Genomic DNA, 26,834 nt, shown 5'->3' with positions numbered 1-26,834 from the left:
ATGGCTGTGACAATCACTTGAGTTAGAAAGTCTTTACCTGTTAGGTGTGAGATCCAAGACATACACAAAGAAGTCACAAACAGGGGTTATAGATTTGGGATATGTAGGAAGCATGAATGGAACACCATCACGCAATGGTGCAGGGAGAACCACCCTCAGGGATGGCCTGGCATCAGACACTAAGTCAAATTACGAAGTTAAGGCTAGGCAAGGGTGGGCACCAGACTCTGAGGATCTTCCCATTGCCTGCTTAAACCTTGGTAAGAAGGCAGCAGACAGGGATTAGGGAGAGTGCTTGGTGGTTCTGGAAGAATTAGTGTAAATGATGTCCTGCAGTCATAAGATCTATTTTGAAGTTCTAAGACGTACCTCCTCCTACCACCTCTTGTTCCTGCCATGCCCTTCTTTTATCTCTTTGTTGCTTTTAAAGGTGCATTTCTCTTGAGTCTGCATCTAGCCAGCATTTGGATTGCTGGACCAGTCTCTTGAGCCAGGTTAAGGCCATTAAAGTTTTCTTGAAACAGAGCACTCACCTGAGAGTCCAGGGACCATAGTAGTGCCAACCATTGCCATCTTAGTCTGTGATCTTAAGCAAATCACTCTTTTTTCCTCCAGATTTCACTACCTCATTTTAAAAACGTGTGCATATGAACATAAAATACATGAAGGGAGACACAAGTGACTGCTAACAGCAGCTGACTCTGGGGAGGGCACCTAGGGCTCTGGGGGGAGGGAAACATGTTCTTTTTATAGCATTTTAAATGGTTTGCATTCTTAGCAAATTCATCTATATAATTATATATTTCTTCACTCTGTGTGTATGTGTATAAAATTTGATCAAATCATAATTACCACCTATTACATTTCAGACCCTTACTGTAGTATACTGGTTTGTCAATCAAAGGGTTTGCATCTGCAGTGAGCGGTGGTCTCTTAGAGGGCAAGGATGGAGTCTTGGTCATCTTTGTCTCCTGGAAGCTTACACAGGATCTGGCACATAGTAAGTTTTAAGTAAATTTTGTTGATTAGTTTTTAAAAATAAATAAATCTGTAGAATGAAATATTAAACAAGAATCTCCCAAGGTGGGCCTTACCCAGGAGATTCTGCTTCACCAAGCCTGGCGTGGGGCTTGGGACTCTGTATTAAACGTGCACCCTAAGGGATTCTTATAATTAGGCAAGTTGTCAATCTCTGACCATCTTGCTCCTTAGTCTGGGATGTCAGTGCCCACGGTCTGGGAGGTCAGAGCAAACATAACAAACCAGAAGCAGTAATCGTCCTTTTGGTTCCTGGGGTGGGGACTGTTTATGTCTTCTGATCTTTGCTGTGAGTCATGTCGAGGGCTTCCAGGTGTTTGTAGCCAATGATCAAGGCAAAGCTCAGGGGTGTATCCTCTCCCTGGAGAAGGCAAGGAGCAAGAGTGGAAGGTGAAGTCTTCAAGGAAATTTCTGAGTACCAAGCCTTCCCCTCGAGCGCTGTGTAGGAGCCGGTGCTGTGGGGGGTGACTCCCTCCTAGGAGCCAGGCTGTCAGCTTCCAGGCCTTTTTCTGTGACATCTGCTCTAGCAGCCAGGAGCCGGGTCACAGGCTTCCTTCCTTCTTCTCTTGCTTCTGTGCAGTGTGGTCCGCAGGCAATGAGGAACAGGAATGAGGGGAGAGAAAACGTTGTGTATGCAGAGTTTAAGTGATGTCTTCAGGGCTTGGAAAAATCTAATTCTGTTTGAACAGTTTGCTGGCAGTTTTCCAACTTATCCCCCTGAATTAGGGACCAAATGAAGTCATTAGGCCCTAATCAAAAGCAGCTAATCAGGAGTCAGTGGGAGATCTACCAATTAATCACGGCTGGAACACAACGAGCTGAAGTACCCAAGCTGGATGAATAAAAGTAACGAAATTAAGTATCAGTGCCAAGCAATACTGCACAACCCCATAAATGGGTTATGGGCTACTCACTGCTTCCTGCTGTATGAGAAACAGAGGCTCAGTGCCAAATCATGGGTGAGTTGGGAAGCGACTTTGGCCCTTGCTCTGAGCTTTTTCTGAGGTCAAGATGCACGTAAGGCAGGGATTATATGGAAAAGATGGTGGAGGTTGACTTTGGTAGGTGTAATGGTGTTGTTAGCTGCCATCAAGTCAACCTCCGACTCGTGGCGACCCCATGCACAATGGGATCAGACCATTGTTTTCATTGGCTAATTTTTTAGTAGATTGACTGGCCTTTCTTCCTTGTTTATCTTAGTTTGGAAGCTCTGCCGAAACCTGTTCAGCATTATAGCAACATGCAAGGTTGTGCATGAAGTGCACTGGCTGGGAATCAAACCTGGGTTTCTCATGTGGAAGGTGAGAATTCTACCACTGAACCACCACTCCCTTCTTGTAGTTGTAATACTATAGTGGAAATACATCTTTCATAGCATTTAACTAATTTAGACTCAGATTCTTTGCTGATATATTTTTCTTTCTTTGCAGCTAAACTATGAAGACAGGTTTTATCAGACTTGTCTCTTTTCCCACACCCAACACAGCTCCCGGCACATGCTAAATAAATAAACATAAAATGATTTAATTAATTCAGAGGCATTTAAACCAAGGTTTCTCTAATCCAAAGCTTGCAGACTGTTCCCTATGTCACTCAGGCAGAAGGGTGTCACTGCACTCATTTAATCAACATAAGAGTTGTTAACTGCCAGTGGTTTCTGGTTCAGAAACGTTCATATACTTTGAATTACAGCTTTAGGGAATCTTATAGACTGTCAAGTCCAATCCTCTAATTTCACAGGCAGAGAGACAAGGCCAGAGGGTGACAGCAACTTGCCCCAGGTTCCCCAGAAAATTTGTGGCATAAGTAAGACTACAACCAAGGTCCTAACTCTGGGTTCAATCACTTCCCTCAGTACCTGGCCCTTTGCTTTCATTATTAACAGTCATCCTTTCTAAGTGGAATTTCTTTGTCCTCTGAGATTTCCAGGGCTATTTGTCTAGACTGGAATCAATTAAAGGTTTGCAGAAGGGTTTCTGGAGTCTGTCCTGATGGCCAGGGCAGTGAGTCTGGGCCACGGGGGACTCAGGAGTCATCTTGGGCAGAGGGATCATCCTCACTAGGAGGCCTGTGTTGAAAAGAAGAGAGGCCTCATTAACGCCTGGGGAGATGTCTACGGTGAGATGTTTCTGAGTGAAGGCTAGGCTCTAAGATAAAATGGGTAAGTGTTTGCGAGAGGAGAGCACTGTGGTCGGAGTGTGTATGTGTGTAGTTGTGAGTGTGTGATTATACACAGGTGTGTTTTATTTGTTATGCAGCTTACATGTGGTTTTGTATTTAAAATTTGGTACTTGGACTTGTCTTCAGGAAAGCATATGTGTGAGGGAGTTCATCTGAGTGTGAGTATTTATGTGTGTCCATGAGGTATGGAGAGCTTCTAAGAGATGGCATTTGTAAAGAATATTAAGGGTTATTGTGTGTTAGTATGTGTGCTTATATGTATTTTATTTTTTATTTTCCTTGCACTCTGTTTTCCTAGATTGCTCTCTTGCATGTTTGTGGGTCTGAGAATCCGTTAGTGTCTGTGCCAATGGGTGTGCCCTCTTGGTGCAGGGAGAAGAATTTAAGCAAGGATTTGAAAGTGTGTGTTTAGAATTTGAGGGCATCTGTGTGTTCTGGTGAATGTGTATGTACGTTCTGTGATGGTTGAACACTTCGTGTTTTCTTGGTGGGAGAAGGGCTGTTCAGTGTTTTTTATGTGTGTGCATTGTGTGTGTGTCTCTGTGTGCATTGTGTATGTGTCTCTGCGAATGGTATGTTTTGTTGGGCGATGTACCTAGTACGTTGGAAAGTTAAGGAGACCATATAATTTCTCATTCAAATGGGGTACATTTGAGAATGAAATGTTGGAGCGTGTGCATGTATGTGATTAATAATTACACAAGGACAACAGCAGAAATCCATAGCTGTCACAGGTAATCCAGGATGTATTGACACCTGTGTGTTGGGGGAGAGAAAGTATGTTCCTGAATGGACTTTGGGGTATATTTAATTTTGTGTCTGTTATTGGTGTCAGAAATTCATAAGAAGACTATGAGAACAGGCGAAGCCATAAATTATGTAGGTCTTTCTTAGGTTGTAGGCTCACAACAGAGGCATTAACAGAATTAACAGACAAGAGCAGATCAGCCCCAAAGAGATGTGCTTTTTTTTTTTTAAAAAAAAAAAAAAATCAATGAACTGAGAAAAGAGGCCATACATATCTTGCAGTGACAGAAACCCACATGGTTTAAAAAAATGAGCACAGTCAGTAAGGAGAAGAAATGTGAACTACATTGCACTGGGAAGTGTCTTTCATGTACAACATAAGCTTTGCTATGTCCTCTTTATGCCTCCTGCCTTGTTCCCCATGAGTAACTCTGGCTTGTGATGGCCAAGATAGCTGAGACCTTTCATCCTCTTATGGCAACAGTTTAGAAAAATAACTCAGTGTGACCTCCATCACATAAGACGCAGAAGGAAGCTGGGGAGAGTCAGCTGCTTCGTTTTGGGTGATTCAGAAAAGAGATCCCAGGTGTCCTCCTGGCATTCTCACTGCTTTTCAGAGAGTGAAACTGCTTTTCACTCCCTGGTTTATACGAGCATCCCCAGGGGTTGGGAAATCCACTTGCTTATTTCTCACTAGCTTTGTGGGAGTGAAGCAAAGAGGTTGGCAATGCTGCTTCTCCATCTACTCAACCACACCGGTGCACTCATTACTCAGTGACCTTGTGCCCTACCAGTCACTCCTTGTCCATGTACACTTTACATGCTCATCTCAGTGGAGTATGTACTATTGCTTCTCAATGTTATTATAGTAATAATAGTACTAGTACTGTGGCAAATTTGATGGCTATAAATTCCTTGCCCATTGAAAGGTGAAGTCTAAATGCCTTCTTTTGAATCTGGGCTGGCCTTAGTGACTTATTTGACCAATAGAATGTATCAGAAGTGACTTTCTGAGACTTCTGAGGCTATATCTTAAGAAGCATGTGGCTTCTGCCCAGGCCTCTTCCTCCTCTGGGAAATCATCCATAATTCTGTGAAAAGCCCAAATCACATAGATACACCCCTCTGGGCTATGTAGACATCTAGTCAACAGCCAGAGCCAAATGCCCAGCTAACAGCTAGCATCCTTTCCCTATACAAACACCATGCCAGCACAGGCACCAGACAAGTGAGTGAAGAAGCTGACTTGGATGTGAGTGTTCCAGTCCCCATCATCCCAGCCAATGCCGTGTGAATCAGAAACAAATCTCCCAGGTGAACATTTCCTGAATTCCTGACTCACAAAATAAAATGATTGTTTATCAACACTAAATTTTGGAGTGGTTTCTTCCATAACAAGTGACCAGTTACCGTTGAGTCTGTTCCGACGCATGGTCACCCTATGTGTTTCAGAGTAGAACTACCCTCTGTATGGTTGTTGTGGCTGTGATCTTTTGGAAGCAGATCACCAGGCCTTTCTTCCAAGATGCCTCTGGGTAGGTTCAAACTGCCAACATTTGATTAGTAGCCCAGTGTGTAAGTATTTGTGCCACACCCAGGGACTCCCAGTTTCTTCTATTAAAAAAACAAGCCAGACCTATTGCAATGGAGTTGATTCTGACTCATAGCGACCTACAGGACGGAATAGAACTGTCCCCAGGGTTTCTTCCATAGTGATGCATAATTGGAATAGCAATACTAGTAATAGCTACTGCATATTGAACAACTGCTATTTTGTAGAGAGTGTTATTAGGGCTTTACATTATTTCATTGTATCTTCACAATAATCTAAGGAGGTTGGAGCTCCTATTATTCCCATTATACAGATTAGGAAGCTGGATCACACAGTGAGTAATTGGCAGAGATACATTCAGACCAGGACTTTTTCTTAACCACCTCATTCCCTCATAGCTCTGTGCCTTTGTTCATGATAATGAGGGTGCTTAGAAACACACTCTTTGTTTTGCTTGGAGTAACTTTCCTACTCACCTCCCAACTCCCTTTATTAAAACTGACAAATTCCTTCTGATCCTTCACGGCCTAGGTCTGCGGAGGCTCTTCTGACATGGAAAACCTCTAACCACATCCACTTCACGCACAAATTCAGGTAGATTTATCACAGCGGGCACATGGTACTACTCTGACTTGTACTGGCTATGTAAACACAAGCAGGTCAGTTAACTTCTCTAAGGTTCAGTTTTCTCATCTGTAAAATGGAGTTAAAATACCTTCCTCCCAGATTTGTAGTGAATATTAAGTAGGGTAAGAGATATTAAGTAGGGTAAGAGATGCTAAAATGTTTCATATATGTTGTTGTTTTTATTAGGTGCTGTTGAGTTGGTTCCAACTCATAATGACCCTATGAACAATAGAACAAAATACTTCCCAGTCCTGTGTCATCCTCATAATCCTTGCTATGTTTGAGCCCATTGTTGCAGCCACTGTGTCAATCCATTTCATTGAGGATCTTCCTCTCTTTCACTGACCCCCTACTTTACCAAGCATGATGTCCTTCTCCAAGGACTGGTTCCTGCTGATAACATGTCCAAATATGTGAGACAAAGTCTCGCTATCCTGGCTTCTAACGAGCATTTTGGCTGTATTTCTTTCAACACAGATTTGTTGGTTCTTCTGGCAGTCCATAGTATATTCAGTATTCTTAGCCAACACCATAATTAAAATGCATCAGTTCTTCCTCAGTCTTCCTTATTCATTGTCCAACCTTCCCATGCATATGAGGAGATTGAAATTTCAAATATGGAGGACCACAATGCACAAACTAACCATTATTAGAGCTGAGCTGCAGACCTAAAGGATTACTTCCATTGTCAATTACCTTTCGCTCTATGACTCTGGGAAGACAGAGATGCCTAAGGCACCACTCATGCCTTCAAGGAGCTCATAGCTCAGTGGAACAGAGACAAGTAAAAGAGCCAATATATTAATAAGATTCATGATGGGGGTGGGGCACAGAGTCTTGGAGCCTCAGAGCAGAGGCTCTTAATCTCTTTGGGAGTGACAAGTGTGTCATGAGAGGTTTCCTGGAAGATGGGAAGGTATTAGTGAGGTAAAGAAAAAGAAAAGTCAGGTATTCCAGGGAAGAACAAACTTGAGCAAAATGTGAAGGAACCCAGGCGTAGGGTGTATGGGGAGAACTCCAAGTAACCTTTGTAGCATAATAGGGTTCAAGTGGCAGTGGCCTGGAATACAAGGCATGAGAAGCATTTAGGGAGAACATTGAATTCCAAGCTAAGGACTTTATCCCAAGGTCAGTGAGACACTACTGAAGGGCTGAGAGCAGAAAGGGGATGAATCAAATCTGCATTTTAGGACAATTACTTTGGAGACTGCATTGGAAGAGGCAAGAGTGGAGGCACAGGGATCAGTATGGAGGCTCTGACAATATTCTAACAAAGGGTGATGTAATGTGCTCCAGGGCCATGGGAGTAGGTACTGGGAAAACATCAAAGCAAAATAATGGTGGAAAGTTGGTGACTGATTGGATAAGAGGGGGTGTGGGTTGGCAAAGGAGCTTTGGTGGCTCAACTGAAAGGTCAGCAGTTTGAATCCACCAGCGGCTCAACAGGAGAAAGATGTGCCAATCTGCTTCCGTAAAGATTACAGCCTTGGAAACCCTATGGGGCAGCTCTACTCTGTCCTATGGGGTCGCTATGAATCAGGATCAACTCAACGGCAACAAGTTTGGTTTTTTTGGTTTGGTTGAGTTGGCAACTTTGTTTCTGAGTTGAGTGATTGACTTTATGGTAGCACCCAACACTGAAATAGAACTAAGAGAGCACAAAAGGAAGGGCAGTTTTTTCTTCCTCCTGGTGAGTTAGAAAGCAGGGAGGACAATGGGTCATGTAGCCTCAGCTGGGTGGGGTCACAGACAACTTGGAGCAGCAAACCAAGCAGGTCATTACAGGCATATCAACATCTGTGATGAAAACTGAACTCTAATTGTGCCAGGCCCATTCTAGCATAATAAGTGTGGTTTTTAACATAATGCACTGCTGGAGTGAAGTTGTCAGAAAAGCTGGGGGCGGAGGAGGTAATCTGTGAGACTTCAAAGAAGAGAAGATTGAAGCCATTTAATGTGGCTTGAAATGAGTCATTTGTCAGCAATGCCAACAGGCTGTCAGCTCCAGGGGTAGATGACTGGGCACCCTGGGGGGAGGACTGGGGAAGGTGTCAACCTGCAGTCACTGGAGGCCATGTGTGGGGTTAGAAGTGTCAGTCACATCCCATCCCTGTCCTGACCTGGGTTAGAGAGAAACCAAGGTCACAGCAGAGCGCTTAACTTTGTAACCAAGGAACGTTTTAACCTGCCTCTGTCAGGAGGGAACTAATGTGCTCAGCATTCTCAAAGACAGTTCAGAGCTTCAATTCCCAAGTAGATTTGCAATTTAAAAGAACATGAGAGGGCAAAACTTAGGAAAAAGAAATGAAGAGGCAAGAGTGGATTTGTGGCACAAGGGAGAAGAAACTTCTGAGCAAGGACTTGCCTAAGGTCACTGAAAGGGTACCACATAGATGAACACTCCTTTGCTCTACCTAATTGGCAATTCTGTTGGGGTGGGGGTGGGGGAATCACTGAGTCTGAACGGCTTGGAAGCCATTCAAATGAGCAACAACCTTCTCTGGATTGCAAAATCCCTGTGTTTAAGCCATTGTGTTACCTGACAGCCCCCAACCCCAATTATGCCATTATCTATCACTTGGACACTTGAGCACTTGCAGCGGGCAGCTCCTAAGTGGTCTTCTTGCTTCCATTTCTGTGTTCTAACCCATTTGGCTCATTGCAGCAATAGGGATCATTTTAAATATAAACTGAATATTCTCTTTTTCCTGCTCACCATGGCCTCCTGGGCTGTGTGATCTGGTCTCTACCTACCTATAAGGTTTCATCTCAAGCTGCCTTGTTTTCTGCACTCCAGATGCTCTTGCCCTCTTTGAACACATTCAAGCTTTTGCCACTCTTGGGGCCCAGGTTAGTTTCTCTTCCTAGTAATGCTCTTACTCACCTTCCTTAATTGGTTAGTCTCTACTTACTCTTCGGCTCAGCTTAAATATTCCTTCTTCAGAGAAGTGCTTCCTGACTTTCAAACTAAGTCCTCCTCTCTCACCACACATACAGACTGTTTGGTCTCATAACATTTTTTTTTTCCTTTTGCCATTTTTATGGTTATTTTCTTATTTTTTTTGTTGTTTATCTTCTAATATTCCATTATGATTCTTAACTCCACGAGGTCAAAAATAATGTGTGTCTTGTTTGCCACCGCATCTACAGTGCATAAAATAGTTCCTACCATATTATAAATGCCCCTCTCATATTTATAGGATGAATAATACCAAAAGCATAGGCAACAAAAGAAAAAAAATAGATAAATTGAACTTAATCAAAATTAAAAACCTGTGCATTAAAGAACACTATCAAGAGAGTGTAATAACAGCCCATATAATGGAAGAAAATACTTACAAATCATATATTGATAAGTATTTAATACCTAGACTATATCAAGAACTCTTATCCTTCAAAACAAAAAGACATACTACCCTATTTAAACAATGGGCAAGGACTTGAATAGACATTTCTCCAAAGAAGATATACAAATGGCCAAGAAGCACATGAAAAGATACTTAACCTCATCAGTCATCAGAGGAATGAATAAATAGATGGATGAATGAATAGGTTAGTAAATAAATGTTCTGGTGAGCAAAATAATTTGGGACTCAATATACCAGGTAACATCATAGAAGTACCAAGTGACTTGTGTAGGCAAAGACAAGGCAGGAAATCAAGAAGTTTTATAATAACTTTCCTGCCACTTTTAGCTCTGGGTCTTATTCATACTTTCTGTGCCAGGGTAATTTTTAAATTTTTTTTAGTTTTCATTATTATTGTCTTTTATTATTGGTATCTTTATAAATCCAATCTTTATTAGTCTTTGGGGGGTGGAAACATTACTTATAAACTTACAGATATATTTTAATACATACATACATAAAAAAATATGTCCATAAAAAAATGAGAGACTTTGCCATTTTGTCAGTTGTGGTAATAACTCCCCTTGTGGAAGGTTCTGGATCACTCATCTGGATTATCCCTGGGAATGGGGATTGCGTTTCTAGTTGAAAATTAGTGAGAATTGCCTGTATGGTCCTTTTACATGCTGCAACTTTGTACGTAGTATGTTACTAATGATAAGATGCACCAAAAAAAAAAAACCCAACAGATGGTTTTATGTGCAGTTCTTCATAACTCAAATACATCATAAGTCGGGGACTACCTCCATTTCTTATAAGTGGAATCATATAATATTTGTCCTTTTGTGTCTGGCTTATTTCATTTAGCATTATGTTTTAAAGGTTCATCCATGTTATAGCATATATTAGAACTTCATTCTTTTTTTATGGCTGAATAATATTCCACTGTGTTCCAATTTCTGTACATCCTCTCCAACACTTGTTACTTTCCTTTTTTTTTAAAATTTATTATAGCCATCTTAGTGGGTGTGAAGTGGTATCTGATATGCATTTCCCTGATGGGTTTTGATATGCATTTCCCTGATAACTAATGATGTTAAGCATCTTTTCATGTGCTTCTTGGCCATTTGTGTATCTTCTTTGGAGAAATGTGTATTCAAGTCCTTGCCCATTTTTTAAATAGGGTAGTTTGTCTTTTGGTTGTTGAAGGATAAGAGTTCTTGATATAGTCTAGGTATTAAATACCTGTCAATGTATGATTTGCAAGTATTTCCTTCCATTATGTGGGCTGTCATTTCACTCTCTTGATAGTGTTTTTCGTTACACAAATTTTTTAAATTTTGATTAAGTACAATTTATTTTTTTTCTTTTGTTGCCTATGCTTTTGGTGTCATATATAAGAAAGTATTACCAAATCCACGGATTTGTAGATTTGTCTGTGTCTTAGTTATCTAGTGCTGCTATAACAGAAACACCGCAAGTGGATGGCTTTAACAAACAGAAATTTATTCTCTCAAAGATAAGGAGGCTGTCGTTGTTGTTATTGTTAGGTGCCATCTAGTTGGTTCCGACTCATAGAGACCCTATGTACAACAGAACGAAACACTGCCCAGTCCTGCACCATCCTCACAACCATTGTCATGTTTAAGCCCATTTTTGAGTGCCTTCCAACTTGAGGGGCTCATCTTCTGGCATTATATCAGACTATGTTCTGCTGCTGTTCATAAGATTTTCACTGGCCAATTTTTTTTCAGAAGTAGACTGCCAGGTTCTTCTTCCTAGTCTTCTTAGTGTGGAAGCTCTGCTGAAACCTGTCCACCAAGGGCAACCTTGCTGGTAATTGAAATACCAGGGGCAAAGCCTCCAGTATCACAGCAACACACAAGCCACCACAGTATGGGAAACTGACAGATGCGTGGTGGCTAACAGATGCACAGTGGAGGCTAGAAGTCCGAATTCAGGGTGCCAGTTCCAGGGGACGTTTTTCTCTCTCTGTTGGCTCTGGGGGAAGGTCCTTGTCATCAATTTCCCCCTGGTCTAGGAGCTTCTTAGTGCAGGGACCTCAAGTCCAAAGGACGTGCTCCTCTCCTGGCTCTTCTTTCATGGTGGTAATGAGGTCATTGCACTGAGATGCTCCTAGACCAGGGGGAGATTAATGACAAATACCTTCCTCCACAGCCAACAGAAAGAGGAAGATACCCCCTGGAACTTGTTCCCTGATTTCAGACTTCTAGCCTCCTTAAGTGTGAGAGAATAAACTTCTATTTGTTAAAGTCATCCACTTGTGGTATTTCTGTTATAGCAGCACTAGATAATTAAGACAGAATTTCATACCAGAATTGAGGTGCTGCTCTAACAGATATCTAAAATGTAGATGTGGTTTTGAAACTGCGAATGGGTAAAGGCTGGAAGAGTTTTAAAGTGCCGAATAGTAAAAGCCTAGCTTGCCTTGAAATGACTGTTGGTGGAATTATGGACATCAAAGACAATTCTGGTGAGGGATCAGAAGGAAGTGAAGATAGCTGTAACATCAGAGTTGGCACAGACGGCGAGAAGCAGCCACAGAGAAATGGCTGCAACAGAACCACGAGACTGGCACAAGATGGTGCAGGAGCCAGCCCAGGGAGCAAGAGAGCGGACAGCCTTCGGGCCAAGGCTTACTGGCAGAGTGGGGTGCCTCTGAGCACTTATCAGTAGAGCTAAAGAGCTTTGTAACACTTCCCCGAGCACGGCAGAGGCCAGGCCAGCCCAAGAGGCCTGAGGGGCCAAGAGGCCGAAAAGCCAAAGAACCAGGAAGCAGCAGCTGAAGAGACAAGGAGCATGGGAAGCAGAGTTGCTTCCATCTCAGAGGGTGGGACCACAACTTCTGGGGTTTCCAAGGGTGAAACTAAGGCCCGCTGGGTCTCAAAGGGTGGTGCCACAGCCTCCTAGGTTTCAAAGAGTCAAATGTTCACCAACTCAGTTCCAGAGTATAGGGCTGACATTCATGAGTGCCAGGGGAATGGGGCTGAATCCATTGCCCAATGCCGAGGGGGCTGGGCTGCCATGCCAAGGGGCAGAAGAACAGGATCTGATGGGCTGAGGGGGTAGGGTCACCACTCATATGGACTAGGAGAATGGGGCAGCCCAACTCAAAGGGAGCAGCGCTGCCGTCCCAGTTGGCCTAGGAGGCAGAACTGAAGCCCAGGGCTGAGGAGCCTCCACCCAGAATCAAGAGTGTGGCCAACACCTAGAGACTGGAGGTCAAGGCTATTGCTTAGATGGTCTTAGAAAACAGAGAATTATTTTCAAACCTTAAGAGCTAATATAAATTTCTCTTCTGGGTTTTTGATTTGCTTAGTGCCCATTATTCCTTTTTTCCCTCCAATTTCTCTCATTTGTAATGGAAATGTCTACCTTGTGTCTGTTCCACCATTGTACTTTGGAAGCAGATAACTAAGACAGACCCTATGTTTTCTTCTAAGAGTTTTATAATTTTTGCTATTAAATTTAGATCTTTAATCCATTTTAATTTTTATATATGATATAATATAAAGGCACAGCTTCTCTCTTTTGCATGTGGATATCCAGTTTTTCCAGCACCGTTTGTTGAAGAAACTATTCTTTCTCTGGTGAATGGTCTTGGCACCCTGGTTGAAAATCAGCTGACAATATATGTGAGGGTTTATTTTTAGGCTCTCAATTCTATTCCATTGGTCTATATCCTTATGCCACTACCACACTGTTTTGTAATAAGTTTTGAAATTGGGAACTGTGAGTAATCCAACTTTGTTCTTCTTTTTCAGTATTGTTTTGACTATTCAGGGTCCCTTGAAATTGCATATGATTTTTTTCTATTTCTGGAAGAAAAACAAGACAAAAAATGATATTGGGATTTTGGTAGGGATTGTACTGTATCTGTAGATCTCTTTGTATAGTATTGCTCACCAGGGTAATTTTGAGGAACTGAAGTTGCAGAACAAATGCTGTTAGACCAGTGGTTCTCAAACTCTAACATGCATCAGCATCTTCTGGGTGGCTTATAAAAACATAGGTTACTGAACCCTGAGCCCTGTCCCCAGAGTGGAGCTCTGGTGGTGCAGTGGTTAAGAGCTCAGATGCTAACCAAAAGGTCAACAGTTCGAATCCGCCAGCTGCTGTTTGGAAACCCTATGGGGCAGTTGTACTCTGTCCTCTAGGGTCACTGAGTCAGAATCAACTCTATGGCAAGGAGTTTGGTTTGGGTTTTATCTCCAGAGTTTCTGATTTAGTAGGTTTGGGATGGGACCTGAAAATTTGCAATCTGACAAGTTCCTAGGCAATGCTGTTGCTGCTGGTGAAGGAACCATACTTTCAGAACCTCTGCATTGGACCATAAACTCTAGGTCAAGGACAGAGCTTTTCACATTCACTATGGTTATATATAAATGATATTATATAGGCGCAAATAGTTAAGTGCTTGACTACTAACTGAAAGGTTGGCAGTTTGAACCCACCCAGAGGTGCCTCAGAAGACAGGCTTGGAAATCTGTTTCCAAAAGGTCACAGCCTTGAGAACCCTATCCAGCAGTTCTGTTCTGAAACACATGGGTTTGCCATGAGTTGGAATTGACTTGACGGTAACTGAGGACAAGAACATAAAAGCATATATACTGTAACATAGTATGTGCTCAAGAAATATTTGTTGAGTAAATGAAAGAATCTTGGTGGGCATTTGTGCTTATTCAATTGGTTCTGTCCCCAGGGCCACTGCATGTTAGATGATCAACACCACTGCAACGCCCATGCCCACCAATCACTTGACCTTCTCCAGTAGCTTTCATGTTTCGGGGCCTTCTGTTATAGATGCCCAACATCACGGAGAGACACATTCTATCTTTACGTTATTCAGTGTCTACTAAGGCCCTGATGATTCTGATAAGTCTCTTCAAGTTACAGTGTTAACGAATAATAGTCGACCAACATGTTACCTCTCTAAAGAGAAACTTTATTCTAAAGCTTGAACAATTGTATCCAAAGAACATTAATTAATAGCGGTGGTCATCCTGGGTGTGCAATAAGAGCTTGCTGGCTGAAATAAGCCTTTGCAGATATTGTTTAAAATATTTTATTTAACAAACCATATAGCGTTGCAAAGATTGGGGGTAAGCAATGATAAGACAGCTTAAGAGTAGAAATTGCTTCTCTGTACTTCAGAAGCATCCACATGTATGTTATTAAATGGTGTCCTAATTAAAAGAGTTTCTTATGTATCCTACAAGGATTTTATTCAGCAATATTTTGATATAGTATGTAGATTCGCCACTTACTTCTGAAAAAAGAAATGGATGCATTATCGTTGTTAGTTGCCGTCAAGTCTATTCTGACTCATGGTGGTCCCACCTGTACAGAATAGAACTGCTCCATAGTTTTCAAGGCTGTGAACTTTTGGAAACAGCTCGCTAGACCTGCTTCTAAGGCACCTCTGTCTGAGTTCAAATCACCAATCTTTTGACTAGTAGTCAAGCGTTTAACCATTTGTGCCACCCAGAGATTCCCTAAACGCATACAGATGTATATACAGACATAGGTGGATAAACATATAGGAGTATACCTTTTTTTCTTCATGAAATGCTGAAATTCCCAATTTTTAACTAAAGAAACCTTACTTGACTTTAGTTCATATGAATTAACTTTTAGTCTATGAAATGCTATATGCTGCAACATGTATCATCTCTTCCCATACATACTAGATTATATGTCATTTGCCTTGCATTCATTAAAAATAAGAGTTAACTAAAATTTCTAAATGAATGATTTATGCTAGACCAAGATGGAGAGTATAGGGGACTTGAAGTGAACTTTTTTTTTTAAATTGTACTTTAGATGAAGGTTTAAGAACAAACTAGTTTCTTGTTAAACAGTTAGTACACATAGTGTTTTATGACATTGGTTAACAACCCCACAACATGTCAACACTCTGCCTTCTCGACCTTGGGTTCCCTATTACCAGCTTTCCTGTCCCCTCCTATCTTCTCGTCCTTGCCCCTAGGCTGTTGTGCCCCTTTAGTCTCATTTTGTTTTATGGGCCTGTCTAATCTTTGACTGAAGGGTGAACCTCAGGAGTGACTTCATTACTGAGCTAAAACGGTGCCCGGGGGCCATACTCTCGGGGTTTTTCCAGTCTCTGTCAGGCCAGTAAGTCTGGTCTTTTTTTGTGAGTTAGAGTTTTGTTCTACATTTTTCTCCATCTCTGTCCAGGACCCTCTATTGTGATCCCTGTCAGAGCAGTCTGTGATGGTAGCTGGACTCAGTCTGGTGGAGGCCATGGTAGTTATGGTCCATTAGTCCTTTGGACTAATCTTTCCCTTGTATCTTTAGTTTTCTTCATTGAAGTGAACTTTTTTATTTTGTTTTGACTGTGAAGCATCACAATCCCTGAGCAATACCAGGTCGATTTAAGTCAGTCACTTCCATGCTTTCCTGTAGATCTACCCTAAATCTCCAGCTGAACAATGTTAGGAATTGATGAAATGTCCTACCCTATATCACACATACACACAAAGCTCAATTTCAGTACTGATACTCTCATCTACAGCTTTGGTTCTACTTAGGGAATATTTTCTTTCCTCTTGAACCAGATAGGTGCTTTTGACAGTAAGGAATGAAGAAGAGAACTAATGCACCCAGCACATGGCATGTGTCAGGTGCTCTTTGTATATCAGAAATGATCCCCACACTAACCCTGGGAGTGAAATTATATGTTTGAGGTCATGCACCCAGCAAATGGCAAAGAATGGCTTCAGACACAGGTCTGTCTGTCACCAAAAACTATGTGGTACATTTGGCTGGGTCAGTGCCCACAACAGAAACACTTTTGGCAGCGACATGCCAGCTTTGGAGATAATAACCAAGAAACACGAGCAGTCAGAAAGTCTTGCAAGCATTTCCCTCCATCCATGTAACTCCAAGGAGAGTGTGTAGTGTCTTTTTTTCTAGCACATTTCAAGATAAATTTTGTTTTTTTGTTTTTTTTCACCACTTTGCTAAAACTTCTCAGTAGGCATCCTTCCCACACCTTTCTTTTTGTTTTATCTAATTTTGAGAACTAAATACAGCCCCCTCATTAATGAATTCTATTCTCATTCCACCAGTGGAAGTAACCTTTCTTCATTCAGTTCTTCTACAGCCCTGTGCCTTTTATACAGATAGCATTTAACACTTTGCAACTTGACTTATAGCTGTTTTTTGTCCAGGGATCCTAAGGTTGATGAAAGAGATGTAGGAGGCTGAGCTTTTGGATCAAATTCATAACATTAATTTGTAAATCTCTGATTTTGTTTCCAAAATGAGAGAGAACAAAAACAAAACAAAGAAAGAAACAATAGGATTAATTGGTATTTCCAACCAATTCTCTTTGAAGTTTGATTTCCTCCTCTGTTAAATGGGAATAAAAATACTTTTTATGCCTCTCTTACAGGGCAAAATGTGAGGATCCAATATGATAATATAAAGGAGGGCACTTTTTAAACAAACTCCGAAGTGTGAAACACACAAATAATTGTTATCATTATTATTACTGTTATGGCAACAACAAGAACAGAACCAAAATATGAATCCACGAGAAAAAAGTATCATGAGAAAAATCTTTTTCTCTTTAAGTTAAAACCCTTAGAAGACTGCTCACAACTATAGTAAATGCTTTGCTTGCCTTGTTTATTCAGAATTCCTAATAAAGATCAGGTTATTTGTTCGCTTTAATATTTTAGAATCGGTAGAGATTTTAACACGTCAGCCTATTTTTAATAGGCTTTCTAGGCAATAAAGGTTGGGGAAAAAAAAAAAAACCACCACCAATGGGGTGGGTAAAAGATGGTTTAAACTATTCAAGAAATAAACCATTATTCAAGAGTTCATAAAATCTGTTTAGCTGCATCCATTGCTTGCCAAGAATACACAAGTTATTCCTATTTATATTCAGTTCTTCATATCTCAGTAAATCTGCATTTATTAAAATGGCATTTAAAAATGAACATAGTCTAAACCCCTCTAAAGTTTCCCAATGCAGAGAATTTGAAAAAGTCAGCAGATTGTAGTGGTTCTTAGTTTTCCCACCTGTAAAATTAGGAAGTTGGACTAGATCAGGAATAGAAAGAATATGGGAAGTTGGTGCAACACTTTACAAGTTCTGGCCTGCGACAGACATCACTAATGGATTCTAGCACTTTCTCACTGAGCTAGGAAGTAGTTTCAGATTCACATCTCATTGTTCCCTGCAGTCATTATCAATCAGTCGAGGCTTTGCCATTGTAGGATTAGATGATCTCTAAGATTTCATTGTTTAGCTTTGATATTTTAAAAATCTATAATTCCAATAAGTTTACCTAACTTCTCAAATTCATTGTGTTAGGAAACAATCTGTTCCTATTCTCTGGAAGGTAATGACAAATTTCAGCATTTAAGTTGGCATTTCTCACTCAGTTGGGTGTCTTCTTTGTTCGCCATTCTGTGAATGGTACCGGTGTCTCTCACTAGGAGGTGCAAAGTAAATGAAACTGCCCAGGAGGAAACCCTGCTTGCCAATTCCAACAAGGCTTAAAGAATTGGTTTCCTCATTAGGAACAACAAAAGTTTCTAATCTGGTGAATATACTAGTTCTAGGCATGATTCTGATGGGGTGCTTTACCTGAACAAAATATCGAAGCATAAGGAAGAGCAAATACTTGATAATGATGGGATCGTACATTCACCTTAACTATTAGAGATAAAAATTCTCTTGTAATGTATTGTCTGAGTTTATATAATTCAGTCCTGAGGACGGAAGGACTTCATCTCCTGGATGCGAATTGCCATTTAATGAGCTTCAATTACGTGCCAAAAGAAGCCCAGGTGGCTCAGTGGTTAAGTGCTCAGCTGCTAAATGAAGGGCCAGTGGTTCGAACCCACCAGCCACTCTGTGGGAGAAAGATGTGACAGTCTGCTTCCATAAAGATTTACACCTTCGGAAACCCTATGGGGCAATTCTACTCTGTTCTAAATGGTCTCTATGAGTTGGAATCTACTCAATGGCAATAGGTCAACGAGAATTATGTGCCCAGGCTCTTTGTGCTTATTATTTTATTTAAATCACAATAATAATTGTCAACCTGTATTAAACGTTTCCTATGTGCCAGGGACGCGTCTAAGTATTTCATTTGCTTATTGAATGAACACATTTGCTCCTCACAAGAGCTCTGTTTAGTAGGCATTGTTGTTATTAGCTGCCGTAAAGTCCCCTTGACTCATGGCAACCCTATGAGCAACAGGATCAGACTGTTGTGATCCATAGAGTTTTCACAAGCTGATTTTCAGAAGTAGATCTCCAGGCTTTTCTTCATAGTTTGTTTTAGTCTGGAAGCTCGCCAAAATCTGTTCGGCATCACAGCAACACACAAGCCTCCACTAACACATGGGTGGCGGGTGGGCCTGTGGTGCATTGGCCAAGAATTGAACCCGCATCTCCCATATGGAGGGCAAGAATTCTGCAGAGTAGGTATTACTAACATTTTATCTAACAAATTAGGAAATAGAGGCAAAGAGAGGTTAAGTAACTTGTCCAAAGTCATATAGCGGTTAGTGGTTTAGCTTGCATTTGAACCCTGGAAGTCTGGATCCAGAGTCCCAGCTTTCACCACTGTATTATACTTCCTCATAATATTCCAAAGCATTGATTGTTATTTTTATTTTTTTCTGATATATAAACTAAACTTTAGAGAGTTTAGTTATTTACCCATTGCCTCCCAGCCTGTAAGTGGCACAGAGTTGGACAGGAGGGTAGGGTTAGCACTTTTCATCTGTTATTTAATCCCTGCAACAACCTCATGATGAAGATGCTAGAATTTTCCCCATTTAACAGATGAAGAAACAGAAGTTCTAGGGGGTTATAACTTATGCAGACCACACAGTAAGTAAATGGTAGAACTGGGCATTGAACCAGGCAGCCTAGTTCTCGGTGTACATACAATACCTGTTCTCCAGGAGCTGACAATCAGATTGACAAGGAGGAACATTGCAAGCATAAAAAGAGTCTTCCAGGAGGCAGTGCTAAAAGAGGGCGAGGGGCTCAAAGAAAGATCAGAGTCGGGGTTAGGGGGCAGTTTCAAGGATGAAGTAGAATATCAGCTTACTCATAAAGAATAAGTAGAGGGTAAGTTAAAAAGTCTTCAAAGAAAAGAGAGCTTTCAGCATCTAAGGGAGGGTGTGTTTGGATGTACGTGAGACATGTTTGAGGATGAGTACTAAGGAGGCAGTCACCCTCCCAGGGTCAAATTACCTAATAAGCAAGGTACGCACAGGCTGATTTGTGCTTACTTACTACTCTGTAGAGAAGAATTTGAAACCTATGTGAAATTGTTCACTACAGATTAGTAAACTAGCACAAGTCAGCCCATGAGTACCTTGTTTATCGGATAATCCGTCCCGGTCAGGGATTGCAAATTTGAACAGAGGCTTTGATTTTATAGGGAGGTGCTGTGGGGTTGGGAGAGAGACACATCTAGAAGCCGGATCTTTGGTGTGGTGAAAAAATGTCAAATTGTTCACTACAGATGATCTGGTAAGCAAGGTAAGCATTGTGCTTACCTTGCCTATTGGATAAACCATCCCTGTCAGGACCTAGCACATTAATCCTCTCTCTGAAAGGCACTAATAATTGGTTAATGATGGAAAAGAAAATTGCATGAAGATTTCTTTGTTCAATATGTGCTTCATCAAATGCAGTGAAAAAGTTTCTGAGCCTTAACTGAGATCTCAGAGAGAAAGATCCTAGAATTTAATTTCCCTAATTTATTCTCTCTCTCTGTTTCTTCTTTCTCCCTCTGTGTATCTGCCTTTCTGCCAAACCTCAAAGTATGCTTGGACTCTCTTTTCAGCTATTAGCAAAATGCTGGTCTTTGAGCTGGGCTTTTAAAAATTGTGATCCTTAGTTTATTTTCACTGCATTTCAGCCTTTCATGTCTTGGTAGTAAATAACTCTCAAATTCATTCCTGCCAACCCACCCCTCTGCTTTGCCATAAGTGGATTTATGCTGCTCCTCTGTCTTTCATATATATATATATATATATACATAAATAAATTATATACATATATAGGTTACACACACTTTCATTGCTCGCTGTCTCTAGTTTCGGGGTTTGGGGGTTGTTGGGTTTTGTTTCCCAATCACCAACAATATTTCCATTCCAGTGCCATCCTCTAGAGAAGCCCTATAAAATTTGACTCATGAAGAGAGAGAGCGAGAGAGGGAAAAAAATCCAGGAGACGAAAGTAATATGGGGAGAAAATGAAAGAGATTTAGTGCAGCTATCAACCGACCGTTGTGCTGTCTTTAAGAGTCTGTTGAAACAACATAATAAAAGGTAATAAAGGTTGGACTTATAGCTTACCTGGTGGAGATGGCTGCCTGTTTGTATCTTGCCCACTCCTAGCCCACCCTGTGTCTTTTTCCCTGGAGGGAATGTCCTCTTTCCACCCCCAACACCCAAACTTCAGATACATAAGGTCACCCTGAGAGCATCCAAGTCAGTTAAATGTTCCTCTGGATCCTTCCCCTTCCCTTATTTCTCCCGGGATTTACTTATCTATTTTAAAAGATTGGTTTGATTCAGTTTGCCTAGGAAAGCCCTCAGTGATTCACTAAAATAGGCAAAAGGACTTTGAACCTTAAAAATAGTCATGTCAGCCCCCTGGGGATCGAGTTCTGTTTTTCCTTCAAGCTCAAATGAATCTCCATAATTTTCTAAAGAGTGCTAATGGATCCCTGAGAAGAAGGTAGCACCGATTCCCAAGCTAGCATGGAGCAGTTAGGGATCAGCAGAACAGGAGAAAAATGGTGGCATATGTCCACAAAACTGTTCCAGACCATGTGCCAGAGGCAGTGTGACGGCTGTTAGTTCCCTGAATCTATAGTGCTCTCTGACCCCCGGTGAGCGATCAGAAGATTTAAGTTTGTTCATCCTTTCAATCATTTACTCATTCATCCATCAAACATTTGTTCAGCATTCACGTCGAGCCAGGCCTTGTGCTATTGACAGAGCTACATAAATGTATAAGACCAGGTCCCCATCCTCAAGAAGAATCCAGTCCCTTTAAATACATGATTACAGATGCAGCATTGAGGTCAGTAATGATGGGGTATCTTTGGGCTCAGGAAGTACCAAAGGGAGGTAGGGGCCAAGCTGACCGTAAGAATTTTGGAAGTCCTCCAAGTGGAACTGGCCTTTGATTTAGTCACAATAATTTGTTTAAATAAGGAGCTCTGGTGGCACAGTGGTTAAGTGCTCAGCTGCTAATGGAAGGGTCGGTGATTTGAACCCACCAGCAGCTCTGCGGGAGAAAGATGTGGCAGTCTGCTTTCACAAAGATTACTGCCTTGGAAATCCTATCAGCCAGTTCTACTCTGTCCTGTAGGGTCACCATGAGTTGGAATTGAATTGACGGCAATGGAGTTCGTGTGTGTGTGTTTTTAAATTGGCTTAAATGTAGGAATAAATTAATAAATTGAAAGGATAGCGAGGAAAGAGGAGCCACAGGTTCTGGTACTAGATCTCCCACTCACTGTGAGATCTTGGGAAAGTCTCCTTCCCTCCCTGGGCCTCAGTTTCCTCATATAGAAATGAACCCTGAGATTTTCACCTGTCTGTAAGTTCTCTTCCATCTCTGACATTCTAGATTATATTAAGGAGAGTAAAGGAACATAAACTGTTTTTTTTTTTCAGGTTTGGGTTCTTGGTAGCAGTTTTGAGACCTCCATCCTGTCTCCCTAGAAAATAAGCCACAGTTTCTTCATACTGTGTGTTTTCTCGCTGCTTCTTTCAAAACTTAATCTTGTTGAGTGGCTCTGCGAGGCTCCAATTGTTCGCAAGATAGAAGTTACAGTCACCACACCCTGCTCCCAACCCTGAATGGTGGTTGAGGTCAACAAGGAAACTAAGAAACAAGGGAGGATGGAGGTGGGGAGGGGAAATGGAGTCTTTGGGGGGACCAAAGAGAGGGGGCACCACAGGAAAGCACTTAGCCCCTGGAAGAGAGACTCATTACTAGGGCAGGAGTTGCTGTAATAGGCTGAATAAATCCCCATAAAGTCAGGGCTAATGGCATCTGCTGGAGCTTGCCTCATGCCATAAACACGGAGGGGTGGCTGAGCCAAGGCTGCACTAATTGTCAGACCCAATCAGAGAGGCCAGCGAGCATGAAATGAAGGATTAGTTTAGGGTGGTGAACACCAGCCTCCCTGGAGACCCTGGCTCTGACTCCTGGCTGGCTAGAGCTCCTCAGTGTGAGGGCTGGGCAGGGTAAGGACAGCCTGAAGGAAGGGCGAATGTTTTCACAGAGGTGTCCCTAGCCTGGATCCTGGGGCCAGGAAGTGACCCCTGACCTCCAAGTCACCGTGGGATATTAGGATCCTTCTCCCAGGGACCTCTTTATTACTTTATCCCCCTCTGTTTCTCTCAATTGTCTTCTCCCTTCCCTCCTTATTCTTTTTCTTATTTTCTTGTCTCTTGTTTTTTTCTCTTCTCCCATCCTTTTTCTTTCCACGTGGGAGCATCATCATTTTCTCCTCCTCTGTTCTTACATTTCTTATCTTTTTCTTCTCTTCCCTCACACCCCTCCTCAACCTCCCTCTCTCCTCTCATGTCTTTGCTCCCTATTTTCTTTACCTCCATTCTCCCTCCTCCTTGCCTCTCATAATTTTCCTACTCATCACCCTTTTCTCTCTTCTACTGTTAATTCTTTTACTTATTTTTACAGGTTCCTCTTTCTTCTCTTCTTCCTCCTGTTTTCTCTCTCTCTCTCTGTTCTGTTTCTTCTGTTTGCTTCTTCTCATCTGTCTTCTTCCCTCCCCTTATCCAAGCTTGGCTTTAAGTTTACTGGGCAATTACCCAACCAGATAACTGAACTCCCTGCTTCATCATCATCTGCAACACACCTTTATGATTTAATTCTCACAACAACCTTCTGATGAAGACATATATATATATATACATATATTTCCAAATAAGAAAATTAAAGTCACAAATGCTAAGGAACGGGCCAGACTCACACGGATGCTGCGTAGAAGAGCTGGGATTGCATCTGGATGTCTCTGAAACCAAATTCCCTAGAGTTTAGAAAGGGGATGTGGGTAGCAAAAGAACCAACCTTAGCTCATTGGCAATGCTAGAGAGGGAGATGTACCCTCTCAAGATTAAGGGGGAAATGCAGCAGCAAGCTCATCAGTCCCCCTGTCTCCTCCCAAGGAGCTGGTTTATTTAACAAACATTGAGTGGCCACCATGTGCAAGCAGTATTCTTGGTGCTGAGGATACAGAACCAAATGACTCATAGGGGTGATAGTCAACAAACCAATAATGAAGTACATGTATAGTATAAGGGACTATGAAATGGGTGTCAGCAGTTCTGGGAGCTGTTGGGAAGGGGATGGGGTTGGTGAGAGAGGGCACTGGAAATTATTATAATGTGGTGCTTATAAAATCTTTGTGAAGTTCTCTTCCTTTGTGAGTTAGGCTTGAACACAACCTATACCTGACCCTTTCACTATGGGGTACACCATTGATTAATAATATCAGATAAACAAAGTAAGATTTTTATACTAAATGCTCTCTGAGATAGTTTTGGTTACCCAGGGACCCAAACAACCACTGCTACAGAGTACTGGGTGCTAGCTGCCAATACACGTTGCCTCATCATGGAGGAGTTCAGCCTGTTTTCTGTCTCCCAAACTGAGCTCTTTTCTTCTTCTTTCTTCTTCTTCTCCTTCCCTTCCCCCACTTCCTCCTCTTCTTCTTCTCCTTCTTCCTTTCAGCCCTTGTCTTCTGTGTCTACCTGTGACTGAGCTATTTCACAAGCTCAGTTGCCTGTGTAATGGGCAGTAGCCATCTGAAGACCTTGCCATCTGAGCAAACAATGTCTCATTTTAGTCACAAGAACTTTTCAAAACCCAGTTCTCCTGCTCACTGCTGGGGGAGGATAATTATCCATGTCCCTTTTTTGGATAGAAAATGGCCCTAGAGAAGCTGAAGAAACTGGATGGTGGCTCCCTCTGTGACTTTAGTCTCTCTTTACCCCATGTTCAGAACACCCTTTGCCTCAACATACAAATCTCACCCTACCTTCAAAGTCCACTTCAAATGTTACCTTTTCTGTGAAGCCTTTCTTAATTATGCAACGATCTATCCATTTTCTGAAGTCTCATAGCAAAACCTGCCAAAGGCAGATTGGCCCGGATTCATACCCCTGCTTCCACTACAGACGGCTGTGTAACTTAAACACTTTGGATGTTTGTTGCAGATTACTGAAGTCACATCTCCCATTCCACAGGCTCTTCTGAAATGTGGCCTTTTTACTTCTCCATAAGGAACGGGAGATTAATTTCTCTCCCTTTTAATCTGTACTTGCCTTAGAAGCATCCTTGTAACCAATAGAATATGGCAGAAGTGCCATTTCATGTCTTCTGACGCTAGATAGGTCAGGAGAACCCAGCTGCCAAGCTATGAGAAGCCCAAGCCACATGGGGAGGACATGTGTAGGTGCCTCTGTAGACAGTCCCAGAGGAACCCATCTTTCAAGTCATCCCATCTCAAACTGTAGACTTGTGAGTGAAAAAAAATCTCCCGATGATTCCAGCCTCCAGCCATTCAAGCCTTGCTCGCTGCTCCAGATATCATGGAGCAAAGACAAGTTATCCCTTCTGTGCCATGTCCTAACTCCTGACCCACAGAATCCATGAGCGTAATGAAATTGTTGTTTTACACCACTGCGTTTGGGATATTCTGTTATGCTGCCGTAGATGGTTGGGACAACATTTCAGTTTTTAAATCAGCAAAATGGGGTGATATTATCAATCTTAGAGTGCAGATGAAAAATTAATGATATACTATATAAAAGGTTCCTTCTAGTGCCTGACATAAAGAAGATATTTAACGAATATCATTTTCCCTTCTCTTAGCTCCAGAAGGTTTATCTGTCTAGAAGTCTTATAATTTACTAGAATTGTTGCTCCTCCAAGACAGTGGTTGAACCATATTCAGATTGTAAGCCCTGAATGACCTATTGTGTATATATTATGTTTATGAAATATTTGTCGAATAAATAGAAAGAGCACTAAATTTGGAGTAAGGAACTTAGTTGTTAGCTGTGAGATCTTGGCCAGGTATCCCTCTGTCTTCCTTATGTGCAAAATGGCCATGCTTGGACTGAATGAGGGAATACTGTGGCCAGGGGGAGGATGTGACAACTGACCTCAAATTCTTAAAGAGCTGTCTTGAGGAAGAAAGGCAGAATTCTCTGTTTGACCCTCAAATGGTACAGCCAGGGCCCCGGATGGAATACATGGACACAAGACAATGAAGAACTGTCTAAAGAATCAGAAGTATTCAAAGATGGAGAAGATGCCTCATGAACTAGTTAATGCCCTGTTCCTGGAGCTGTTTGTCTGGGAAACCGAATGACATCTTAGCAGCTCTGCTTTATAGAGATTCAAGTATTGGACTAGGCAGACTTCATCCTTAATTTTCTTAATTCTACCACTGGAAAGTTTTTTCCAGCTTCGAGGATCTTTCAAATTCTCAACAGCCATTTTGACCCTGTGGTCTCTGTGATTTCTAGGTCTAGGTTGGTGGGTCTGGAATGGTGTGCATGGAGAGCTGGAAAACACAGCAGCCTGGAGTGTAGGCCTCTTGGGGATGGCTAGTCCAACTTGTTTGTCTCAGTGATGCGGGGGAAGGGAATAGGGTGGGAAAGTGGAGGGAGGAGTATTGATCCAGGACTGAATTTTAAGTGCACTCCTAGAGATGATTACAGCGACAAGATTAATGGTCTGTAGGAGCTCACCGGGGAGCTCTAAGTGTAGCGAACTGGAAAAACCTCTGGGAAGTTTAGGGCACAGAAAACCTGATTCGGGGGACCTTAAAGCCCAAAAGGTGGGTTTGCAACTCTTCAAAAGAGCATCCACATTTATCAAGTGAGAATGGGTTATGCTGCATTAACACACAGTCTCCAAATGTCTTAGGATTAACACTGCAAAGGTTCATTTCTCACTTACAGTAAGTTCATGCCTGTCTTCAGGGCAGCAGCTAATGTCTCCGCTGCTTTGGTTTTGTGGCTCCATTTTCTCGACATAAAACTGTAACAAGAGAAGGAAGCTCTGCAGCGTCTTGCACCAGCAAGTAAATGCTTTATGACCCCAAATGATACATATACTCCTACTCACAGCTCATTGCCTAAAATTAGTCACATGACCCTTCATAACTATAAGGTGGCAGGACTCTAGTCATTCTGTGTTTCCAGAAGGAGAGAAGGATCAGATATGTGTAAGCACCAATCATCTCTACTGTAGGAGGAAAATG

The sequence above is a fragment of the Trichechus manatus genome, unplaced genomic scaffold (genome assembly GCF_000243295.1).
Source record: "Trichechus manatus latirostris isolate Lorelei unplaced genomic scaffold, TriManLat1.0 scaffold00016, whole genome shotgun sequence".
NCBI lineage: Eukaryota > Metazoa > Chordata > Mammalia > Sirenia > Trichechidae > Trichechus > Trichechus manatus.
The sequence above is the reverse complement of the archived record's forward strand: the minus strand, read 5'-3'. Positions refer to the sequence as shown.